Source organism: Tachysurus vachellii, chromosome 5, assembly GCF_030014155.1.
Source record: "Tachysurus vachellii isolate PV-2020 chromosome 5, HZAU_Pvac_v1, whole genome shotgun sequence".
Lineage (NCBI taxonomy): Eukaryota > Metazoa > Chordata > Actinopteri > Siluriformes > Bagridae > Tachysurus > Tachysurus vachellii.
In genome coordinates, this window is record NC_083464.1 from 22,622,501 (window position 1) to 22,634,711 (window position 12,211).

General features: G+C 37.0%; 1 protein-coding gene across 3 annotated transcripts in view; it reads left to right on the forward strand.

The window, feature by feature from the left end:
* osbpl3b (oxysterol binding protein-like 3b) overlaps window positions 1–12,211 on the forward strand; it is a 57,195-nt gene that overhangs the window by 1,668 nt on the left and 43,316 nt on the right. For 2 of the 3 annotated variants that reach the window (XM_060870515.1, XM_060870517.1), the window contains exon 2: window positions 3,633–3,695. The exons of the other annotated variant lie outside the window; for it this stretch is intronic. The gene's annotated coding sequence lies outside the window, so the exon portion shown is untranslated. The remainder of the gene's footprint in view (window positions 1–3,632; window positions 3,696–12,211) is intronic. 3 annotated transcript variants of the gene reach the window in all.

Genomic DNA, 12,211 nt, shown 5'->3' on the forward strand with positions numbered 1-12,211 from the left:
AGCAAACTTGTGGGATTTTCTTATTTTTACTCACCACTAAGTCCTTCAAACAGAACTCTTGAACAACTTTTGGGGAATTTTGTGAACATATTTTTAGTCAGTTGACCATATTTTGCTCAAAAACCCTCACTGTATGGCAATGTATAAGAGTTTGTTTTCCCATTTACAAAACAACTCAAGTTATCTTTAGGTAGATGTATTAAGAGCCGATCAGATTGCAACTTTTGAGGTCTTATTGAAATTGGGTGTCTGAGACTAGCCCAAGACTTATATCTCCCTCTTTCAAGAAATTAATGCTAATAGGATAAAATTTAAATAGTGTGAGCCACCAACTTACATGCATGACAATTCAGATGATTAATTATTTTACGTCTATTTTACTGTAGCATTTAGGTGGTCCATCCTGGGCCTTAATTGTGTTCATGAATGAGTGACCAAAAGCAATAGTTTTCATTATCATTTCATATTTTATGTTCATTTTATATAGTATATAATATTTAAAGTCCAGCAACTTTAGGAAAATGAAGGAGGCAAATGTATAGCAGGTGTCAAATTCATGTACTTACTCATACTTTCATCTGTAAATAATTCATATTAATTCAATGTGCCAGGTGAGCTTAGATTAGTTTGGCTAGATCATCAGATGTAGTCATCAGACATTAAATATTTAGACGGCGGACAGATCATCCTTACACACTTGCACACACACACACACACACACACACACAGACACGCACACACACATTATTGAAATATATCTAAGAACAGAAACTAGCTTGAGTACAGCAGGGGAATAGGATGGTCTGACATTATAAGTCAGTAGATGGGACATAGACCTCAATTCCTCAATTTCAGATTCACACCCAGAAAGCAGGCAAACAGTGCTGGACTCCTTATGTCCATGACCTGAGTTATACACCTCTTGATGAAACAGCAGCATTAATGTTTCTCTTGGAAATCGGGTAATCACTTCTGACAGTGTATTAAGTGACAAGAGTAGAGAAGGTCAAGGAATCATTTACAACCCTGTAGCCTTTTTAATTAAAATGATTTTTAGATGTCTTTGGCTGCAGTGCATGTTCTTGTCTTGTATAATGTCGAGGGATGCACACATTTGACTTATTGGCCTTTCAGTTTCTGGCAAAGTACAATTCACAAAACTGTTTTTATTCCAGTAGATTAAGGAATGTATCACAATAAACTGTATATCTAGGAAAATATTCTTTAATATTTCTCTGTCACCATGGTAGCAGACTGTGCAATACATGTGCAGTAGAATCGCATGCCAAGAAAAAAAGATCTGTTTAAGTCTCACAGATATACCTTCACTGTTATTATTGGTACAGTTTTATTATAGTACATCAATCAACAGAACAATTAGTCATGGTTATGGAAATCATGTAGGCCTATTTATTTTGTATTTTGAATCAGACATGTTGCCTGTTATCTCACTTCGTTCCACTCAGTGTAGGAGTTGTGAGGAAGATCCTTTTTTACGCAGAATGTATCTGCGAGACGGCCATGGCACAAATTATTGAGGCACAATTATAAGAGTATAAAATAATAAAAGTAATCATATCATCTGTTTTATTACATTAATGACACAAAAGTCCACTTTTCCTTACGCCAGTGATATGAATAGCACTGAAACATACTGATGTTTACAGCATTACCAGAAGTGGCTATCCACCATGTAATGCTAATCACCATGGTTAAACAGGATATCATTATTTTATATTGTGTTACATTTGCACCAGGTTGCACATATGCACTTTATGTGGCTAGGACTAACTAAATAGTCCTTAGCACTGTGTTGTTCTATGTCGCTCTGTCTTTGTTCTATGTAGCACCAGGGTCCTGGAGAAACGTTGTCTCATTTCACTATGTACTGCGTCAGCTATATATGGTTGAAAAGGCAATAAAAGCTTCTTGACTTGACTTGGCTTTATTGATTGAGCATCGATCTAATGATCTAATGAGTTCTAGAAGGATTATGCCATCTAGAAATATACATGAAGAGTATCTAAGTTTCTAAGGTTTTTCTAAAGCACTATATAAACTATATGAGAGATTGAGAATAAGCGTTTGTGGACATCTGACCAGCACAACCATATGTGGTTCTTCCGCAAAGTCTCTTAAGAGCCACTAAGATGTTCCAGTAGGACTAAATCCCAGTGAACAAAGTGAGATCCATGAAGACATGGTTTGCCTCAGTTGATGTGGAAGAACTTTGAGTGACTTTGAGTGAACATTAATTTAAATGTTTGGGATGAATTGGAACGCCGACTGCACCCTGGATCTTCTCACCTGACATAAGCCTGACAACAATAATGCTCTGGTTGCCAAATTAGCACATATCCCCACAGACACACTCCTGAATCTAGTGGAAAACTTTCCAGAACAGTGGAAGGCTTCAGTATTGGGATGTTCAACAAGCATGTATGGAATTGGTCGTCAGGTGTGCACAAACTTTTGGCCATATAGTGTATACACAAGTGGGTTAATTTAATTGAATAATGTAATTGTTTCATTATCTTATGTAAATGCTTTCTGATTTTAGAACTATTACTTACATTAATGTTCTATTTTATGATAAAAAAATATTTAAAAGATATCTTTAATGCCATGAGAATCTATTGTTTAATCTCATTGGGTAAAAATAATCTGCATTTGTTTATATAGAAAAGTATGTTAGCAATGCATTTAATGTCGATACACAATCCTGTGGTTAAATACAATAAAGTAGATGATATGGAATACTTGTCCCGTGTGTTTACGTATTAAAAATGCACAATATTAAAAATTCTTATGGTAAAAATTGGATGTACAATTCGAAAAGATATTAAGACTTAGTTTCAAATGTAGAAATAAGCAGAAGTGTTAGATAATTACACACATTCTATGGTTCAGCTGTGCTTTAGAGATACGTTGTAGTCCTGTCTGAAGTGCTGAGTATCACATTATGCAAAGTGGTCACTCAAAGACATAGCTAGCCGTCTCGCCTCTTCACACTGCATGGCAACTACAAGTCTAAAATATGAGAATAATGAAATATTAGAGCCAGCAATACTGCTACTATATTTTAGTAAGTCTTTTTTCCACCTAATATGTATGCAGTTTGTATCATATTTTTCTTTTCTTTGTAATTTCTCTGTAATACAAAAAATCTTGTATTACAGCCTTAGCCTTGACTCCAGTCAGTCATGGTTTGGGGTCAAATCAAGGACCTGACTTATGGGTTGGACCTTGGCTTAAAGCTAGGTGTATGGTTAAAAATCATCTACCCATGACATCTTAGTCATATGAGTTATATATGATATTCAAGATTCTGGAAGCTGCCTATAATTTTCCTTTTCTTCTTCTTCTTCCTTGTAGTAACATCTAATTCACAGGGCTGTGTATGGCTCAATGTTAAACAGATTTTCAAAAACATGTAATTGTTAATATTTTGAAGTTTTCTCTCAGGCGAGGTTTATTTAGCTTTTTTAGTAGGAGTCTTCTATTGTCAGCACTTTGAGTCAATCAGAGGTGAAACTGCAACTTTTTCAAATTTCCAGGTTTTCTGACATGTGAAACAGAAGAATTTTTACTTTCTGGTTTCTTTCTGACAAGTTGTTTTTTTTTCTTGTTAGATTCAAGAGAGAGAAAAAGAGATGCTGATGAGGAATCAACTGTTGAAAGCTGCTTTAATACAAGTAAAAACATGTTTCCTCTTTTCATTCACGGACATTCTATAACATTGAATTGGAACTGAATCCATACAACTGTGTTTTTATATGAGAGCAAAAAGAATCTGTCTCACGAGCAGAAAGAATTCCACTACCAGCTCTTGTGCTCTAACATTTCTGGCACTGACACCACTTAGAGTGATATCTAGGTGTTGTTAGATAACCAACCATGGGAACGTGATCTGTGTTTTATTATCACTGTAGCTCATTCCTCTACATTCCTTTGTGCTGGTGTGAACATGTGAAGGGTTGGGCAGTATATTCAGTGAGCAGATGTTATGCTCATTCCCTCACAGTGGGTTGTGTCTCCGTCTGTCAGCCACATCCACATAAGAGGAGTTTTTGCAATTTAAGCAACATGGTGAGGGTTAAGCTGTATAAAATGATTTAAATTCTTATTTTGTTTTTGTTTGTTTCAGTCTTTCTCATGTTGTATGTGTGTTGGATGTGTGGTCGCGTGTCTCTATTGGAACGTCACTATTTGTGATGCTCTGTGCCTCTTACTTTGAATACAATGAATGAAATTTCTTTATTGGTCACGTAAATGAGCGAGCTATGAACAGCCATTACAGAAGAAGGCATGTACTGCTTAGAATTGTTATGCCTTTTGTTTGTGCCTTTCTGCTTGGATCAGGTTCCAGGTATGAGACCTGACATCATGTTCTGTTCAGCTTCACTGATTCCTAAAACAAAGACTCAAAAGGAAAATAATATTTCATGTGTCAAATGACAGGCTCTTCTTCCAGGCTCTTTTTGGGCTACAACTTAATGTCAGCTACAGTGTGCTATTGATGTGTCTGCTCTCTGAGGTCAACAGCCATATCATTCACATTCAGATGTTGCAGATGTGATGCTTGGCTTTTGTCTGCTTTGTGTCTTATGTGCTGTCTTTCAAATGATGGCACCATAACAAGATAACTTGCCTCATTTCTATTTGGGTACACCTCTGTTTTAACTTTAATTAACTTCAAGTATCCTTTCATTCAATTATTTTTTTAGCAGAATGGGAAAGTAAATCGGTGTCTTATTAATATCTTGCAACTGCTGTGCAGTTATTACATGATTTTAGCTATATTAGAAAAAAAGGTCTTTGCAGGTCTTAGAAAGGATTTGACACATTGACCCACCACAAGTTAAGTGCCACTGCTTCCTGCTTCTCTTTGGGAGCTCAAAAAAATATGATGACTGGAATCTAATGAAGAAAACATACTCTGAACAAACATGCACCTAAATTGGAACGATAGAAAGGAAATGATATTTTTTTTCTAAACTGGAAAATTCAAAATAAATACCAGTTTAGTGTTTATGCTATCATTCAAAAATGTTCATGTGAAGCATCACTATGAAACAAAACATAACCACAAAATGTCTCCTTAATAGACGTAAACTAATTAGGTTTGGTGCCAAAAGGTAAATGAAGGTGCTGTTCATTCTTATTAAACAAGGGATTTTACATAAGTTGAACCTTCCCAGATTGTAGAAGAGCCCTGCACTAGATTTGACTACAGACGTGTTGTTGTTTTGGGGAATAGATATAGGCATGTAGCTAGAAATATTGAGATAAACTCTATCTGACTGCTGTTTCAAAACTGTATTATAATGGCCAGGGAGGTTGTTTATGAGAGCAGTTATCACTGAGGATGCAAATCTAATTTTGTCCTAGTGTATCCGTAGGGTAAAGTTGCAAGACCATTGCAGTCCTTACTAAATGGATTTGGACAGACAAGTGCAGACAGATGCTATGTTACTCCTCCAAAAAGATTACATTTGCATGGGAAACAAATGAGTGTTAGCAGCCACTCCTCTGCAAAGCAAAACCACAAAACCTGTGCTACTATATTTGTCTAGTGCTGTTGCCTCCTATCACATATGTAGCAAGTGCCTGGTTTCCATGTACCATCATTCAGAGCCAACATCATTCATATTGTGCCAAAGGTTTGTTTAGGATTATATTATAGATGGGTGTAACAGTGATCTACGATGGCATATGGATGTGGATGAACTGTACAGCTGTTGAACAGGCTGTTAATGTGTTAGTGTTGGATGAATGTAACATGCCCTCTGGGAGATCACTGAAACAGAGATCTTGCCTTTCTACTTATAGTAAAGTGCTTTTGCTCAGATGCAGTCACACAGCCAGCCACAGCTGTCTCACACTTAAAATGCTTACTTCTCCCTTTATAAAACCACTGTGGCCATCCAGGAATAGTCTCACATGTTGTTGCTGCTGTATTTCTGTATCAGTGGTGCGGGTGGCCATATCATTTAGAGTGCTAGCATGTTGTCTGGCTGGAGGACGCAGGTGGTGAATCTGGTAAAAGCTTAACTTCACGTCCCTGAGACATGGCACTTTTGGTTGTGGAAAGCTAAGGAAGGGACTTTTGTAAGACAACGTGAATCCTATCCACACATCAGTGAAATGAAAGAAGGAGGATGTGGTTAATGCACAGGATGCACTGCATGCGACTTGAAACAAACAAGAAAAAATAAACAGACTTTTAAACAGCTGAGAATACTCATTGCATTTGAAACACTGGCACGAGTTTCATGTAAAAATTATGGTATGAGAGCTGGGCTAATCATACATTTATCAGGTAGCATAGCAACAAGGTAAAAGCTCCAGTGTGCTGCCCAGTCCAACGTTTTATTTGCCAGGGACACAATATAGTTAGCATGTTTACCTCATACCTAGCTTACCTTCCTCTTGTAGCTTATTCTCTTACTATTGTCCTCTGCTGTGTTTCCGATGTACCACATCGGGTTTGAAATGTTTCATCTGAATGTCTCAGCTATGAGCTGTTTTGTTTAGTCATTGTATCGCACATGAACAGAGACAATTAAGTGTCAAGCTAGCATTCATATTTCCTGTTGACTGTAAGGTGTGTATTCTATTGCCATGTTCCTGGTTTAGAAATGATTGCATGTCATCTATGTATGCTAATTAAGACAACAAGTAAAAATCATTCAATCAGACAGGTAACCTCTCAGCTGAGGCGATGCAGGTGAGAACGAGTAGCTCTCATTTAGCATCTTACATTTAAACATAAACAAAATACATCAAAACTGAGATTTTACTATTTCAGAAGGAAGTATTGTTAAGGAAGTACGGAATAATAACCCAATAGCAGGCTATCGGTTTGTCCAACTGAGTGAGAAGTTATTATTATTCAGTTTGGTCTGATCTGCTCTAAACTACTCTTAGTTATTCAAAGCTGCAGCTCACTGACCTTGTATTGATGGACACAGTGTTGCTTTATAGAAACTCGATTTAAGTAATTGAGTTGACAATTGAATAGTTTTGTCCCCAAACATTGAAATCCTTGACAGTTTGAGCCATCAGCTGAAGTGTTAAAACGGCAGACCTTTACTGGAGGTGACATGGTGATTGTGTACTGAGCTGTAATGATGGAGCTGTACAGTAAGGTGTACAGTTAGAATGCATTACATTCTAACTGTTACAGTAAGGGCACAGTTAGGATGCATCAAGCAAGCATTTGAGTGCCAGAATGTGTTCTGTCTTCACTTGTTGTAGTCCCAAGTTATTTCAGACAGTTAAGGAGCCTTTTGCTGTTCATGTGCTTGATACAGAGTATGTACATAAACTGCAACTTTTGCTGCAGTGCTTTAAGAAACCAATTTAAGACAATTGTCATTCTGGTGATTATTTATATATCCAATATCCAATCTTTTGCCCTAAAACCTTGTCGAGCCAAGTTTACTCTTAACCTGTATGCAAAACTGGGCTTTCAGACCATGCTCCCAATTTTTGAGCTAATTATTGCACTGGCAGATGCTCTAGTATAGGCTTTTTGGGAGATCTTGCAAGAATCAGAGCTCATCTTTTTGGTCTCTCAGTGAGCCCATTTGGCCTAAAGAACTACACATGACTGCAGGTTTGTCCTCGTAAATGGCTGGAGTGGTTTAATTCATGGTCAGTTAACATGGAGACAGATTCAGTATCAGTTTTATGTCTTTAAGATCTTTAACATGCGGTGACAGTTTCAGAGGACCGCTGGACAGACAGTCATGGAGTTACAGAACATTATCACACCATTTGATTACCGGGTAATGTAAAATTAGATCTGCCTTGATATTAATCACTAAAAGGATAGTGATATTGAATAAGGTGAAAATGTTGTGCAATATACAGAAGGATATTTATTATGATGCTTCTGTTATTACTTCCTGTAATCCAGTGCTGTAAACGCAGAGTGAAATTGAGAGCAAAGTCCTTCACATATCCTATTAGCATTAGCACTGTCAGTAGTGGCTTAAATCTGCAGGTGGACAGGTATGAATGTCCATTTCCATCAAAGCCAGTGGGTGTGAATTTTAGTGTTCCATAACTGTTGGTGTAGTACGAACAGAATTAGTCTGGAGCCAGCTTTAATTTTTACATTTATTATTTAAGCTTGCTTAATGCATCACTCCTCACTAAATTATGCTGTCTGATGAAATTTTTTTTTGCAATATTAATTACTTCAGATGTAGTGACATAATAAGAGATCATTCATCAAGCTGTCAACTTAAAAAAAGGCTTTAAGGTGAACTTTAAACACGTCTCTACGAACTCTATGGGGATTTTAAAATAATATCTACACTCTATCTACACTTTTTCATACTGAAAGATCACACAGAATATCTGATATAAATATATATATAAATATACTAAATATACTAAAATGACTGTAATGGAACAAATATGTAGAATGTAAATATGCACTGAGACGACAGGGTGAGAATTAATTGCAGTCAAAATTCATCCATCAAGATTATTTCTATTAATGCTCTTTCCCTGTACTGATTTACAGCTGTGCTTGATCTAGTACTAAATATAATTAGTTCTTTAATTCTTGAAGAAGCAGCGTGCATATAAATGAATCAGCTTGATTTAGTGGAAACAAAGATTTCAAACTGTCACGAGTCATGCTCACAAAGTAAGTCACAAAAAAATAAGAACAGGGCAAAAGTATCAGCACAAGTAAATACAGTGAACAGTCCACAGTACAAAACAGTACAAAAACACGCAAATGTCAATATCGATAAACAGGAGTATCAGAGCTAAGCAGAATTGAAAATTTGGTAAACAAACAGAGTTAAAATAATTTTTTACAGCAAATAAACAAGCAGCTTAGTAGCTTCATGTGGGTTAGTGCTGTACTGATGCCTCTCAACTCCAAACTCATGCTCCAAGGATAGTGAAGGAGGTCACTTTTTTTTTTAATCTCCCAAACCAACCAAACTGCACATTTCGGGTTTATCTCAGTTTAAACTCTTACGAGATGATAAAGATATGTGATGCAAGTAGTGGTGGCTCTGGGTTGTTGATTGTAAGGTCGGGGTTCAAGCCCCAGCACTGCCAATCTGCCACCGTTGAGAAATTGAGCAAGGTCTCAATCGTAATCGAGAAGACCTGACTGACTTCCATATCTTCTGCAGTTGTTCCAGGGTGTCTTCAGCAAATCGTTACAGATGTTATGAAGCAATTCCAAAGCAGTACTGGTGCTTGTGTTGTCTTGAGAGTGTTTGTGCAATTGTGTGGATAAGCTTTTTTAAACTGGTGTTTCTCAATGTACAGTGTTTTCAAAAGTCATGAAGAGGCAACAGCATGCTGAGTTTAGTCTGCGTAGTAATGAAGAAGATGTAGTGATGAACAAATAGAATCAAAGATTACTCTCTCTCTATGTGTCTGTCTCACTATTTATCTATATTTGTCTCTGTCTGTCTGGCTGTCTGTCTCTTTTTCTCTGTCTCTCTCTATCTTTCTCACACTCTCTTTCAATCTGTATCTGTCTGTATGTCACGCGATCTCTCTTTCTCTCTCTGCCTTTCTGTCTGTCTCTCTATCTGTCTTTGACTCTCTCAGTTATGTCTGTATTTCTGTCTGTCTCTCTTATAGTATTTTTTAGATGTTTACTTTACAGAAACCCTAGGCGATCATGCATATTTAATCTTTGGTGTTCTCTCCCTAAGGCAGGGGAGTATCAATGGTGGGATCGTGGTATTCCACTAACAGGCTGTTTCAGCTCAGCTGATTTAATGTATCTGCAAAACATACTGTATGTTCCTGGCTGGACAGGAGACAGTGTGGAGACTGTGTGGCATTGCTGATGACAAAACACAAAGTTACATTTAGGACACAAGTTATTAAACTCTGTGTGGGTTTAATAAAGGAAACCCGAGGCTCATAGTCACTGCTGATATCATCTATATCGTCAAAACAGCGGGGTGCTACAAAGCAGTGCTACAACAGAATAAAATATGATCAAAGACAAAGAAATGTTAGGAAAGCCAAGAGTCAAGAAAACTGTGTAGAAATAATTGTCTTGATAGTACAGGATTGCCTGATGAGATTTAATGTTGAAGAAGAGGAATAACTGTATAAATGACCATGAACTTCTGACTTTTGTGCAGATTAAGGGAATGAATTACTGTTAAGGCAGAGGTGAGGACAGAACAAAAACCTAAAACAAAAGCACTCGGCATTACAAAGATAAGCACATGAAAGCAACAGGAAAGCAGTGCTTGTCAGGCTGAAAGAGGTTTGAGGGCTGAGAACGATGGTGTACGGACAGTACGCTTGCCAGAAATTTAAGTGCTAAGTGTTCTAGCAAATCCCTGGAAACTGCTAAGTGTTCTAGCAAATCCCTGGAAAACTGTGTGCTTATTATGGTTCTACATTTTAATAAGTGAAGAATATTGTGACTGCACAAATACTGTAATATTAAAGCACAAACATGACAGAAATGTTCACCTGCTGCCAATATTATAAGCTCATTAAAAGCGGATTGTATTGATGTTCCTACCCCAAATCAAGTCAAGTCGAGTCAAGTCAAGAAGCTTTTATTGTCCGTTCAAACATATATAGCTGTTGCAGTACACAGTGAAATGAGACAACGTTTCTCCAGGACCATGGTGCTACATAGAACAAAGTCAGCTAAGGACTTAAGTAAGTTAGTCCTAGATACATAAAGTGCACCCGTGCAAACTGGTGCAAACAGTGCAGGACAAGACAAACAAGACAGACAAGACAGTGCAGGACAAAAGACAGTGCAAACAAAAAATTACAAGACAATAAAAAAAGACAATACACAAAAGACAATAAACAGAAACAGCACCAACCAGTGTAAATACTGTATGTTCAACAATATTTCGTGCAGTAATACTATAATGAACACAGTTTCAAATGACTAAACCTTTTCAATTTGAGCAAATCACACTGAGGTCTTGTCCTTAAAGGTTTGAGGCTTTGACATATTGCCAAAGAGATTTCTCGATATAATAAATTGTATTGCGACGATTCACACAACAGAAAGATTTTTAAGACTTTATCATCCATTACAGCTAATCTACAATCAGCCTAGGGGTTGAACATCCACAAGGCCAGTCTGTTTGTCCTCTATTTTTTCACCTTCTCGTCATCCCTCCATCACTCACCAGTTCCTTCTCAGCAGAGCTGGGCTCTGTGACCATGAAATATCAATATTGTGATAAATTATGTCTCACTTTTCTGAGTTGTTGTGTATCTTGATATATACTTGTAGAATATTTTAATGTTTGTTAATAATAATAATTACAAACTCTGACCTGATGTTAGGTTTTGTACTGATTTAAATATTTAAAGTATGTCTAATGTAAATATAACAATCAATAAAGTATTTATATTTGTACCTGCTCTTTAGCTTTTTGAAAAAATGATCATAATGTATATTGTGTAGAACTGGCATCAAGATTGTGATATCACATGACACTGTTGTAGTTGAATATTTATGCCATAGTTTTTAAGAGCAACTGCTTTTAAACACAACTCGTATTTAATTAATTTGTCAGTTATAAATGAAAATCTATTCTGATTTGTTTTCAGAGAAAGAATAGATTTCTTTTATGAAACCAGTGATTGTTGCTAGCCTGGTCAAGCCTTTTAGCTCGTCGTTAAATCATTTCGAGCACAGCGACTGCTTGAGAAATCATAATTTAAACCCTGGTCATCCACCATGTCCTCCCCACCCTTGAGCAGCACAGTCTCCCTCTTAAATACTGTTATCTCAATAAACACAGTTGCTGCCTAGCTACAATTGGGGAAGTTGTCATTAGCAGAGTAAAAAAGCTATGAGTCACACCCGGGGTGTGAAGGATGCAGTAACCAGTAGTGTGTTTCTTTGTTTCCCCTAGAGCAATGAGAATCTTTTCTCGGTTGTTATTTATGGATTCGTTGACTGTGCTCAGCTGAGCAGTGTGACCCGTTGCTGCACAAGCCACCCATTTCTTTCCTGTAATAAAATAAACTGTTTGCCATTTATATTTGTTTTCACAAAAAAGGTCACGAGACAACAAGAACAGGCAAAGAAGAACCTACACACCCACACCAAAAAAATTTCAAATTCTACAAATAAGGACACTGGAAAACCCCTAACATTGCACACATTCTTCTCTTCCCCTGGTGTAAGACTGTGTTGCATGACCTACATTTGCATGCTGGAACA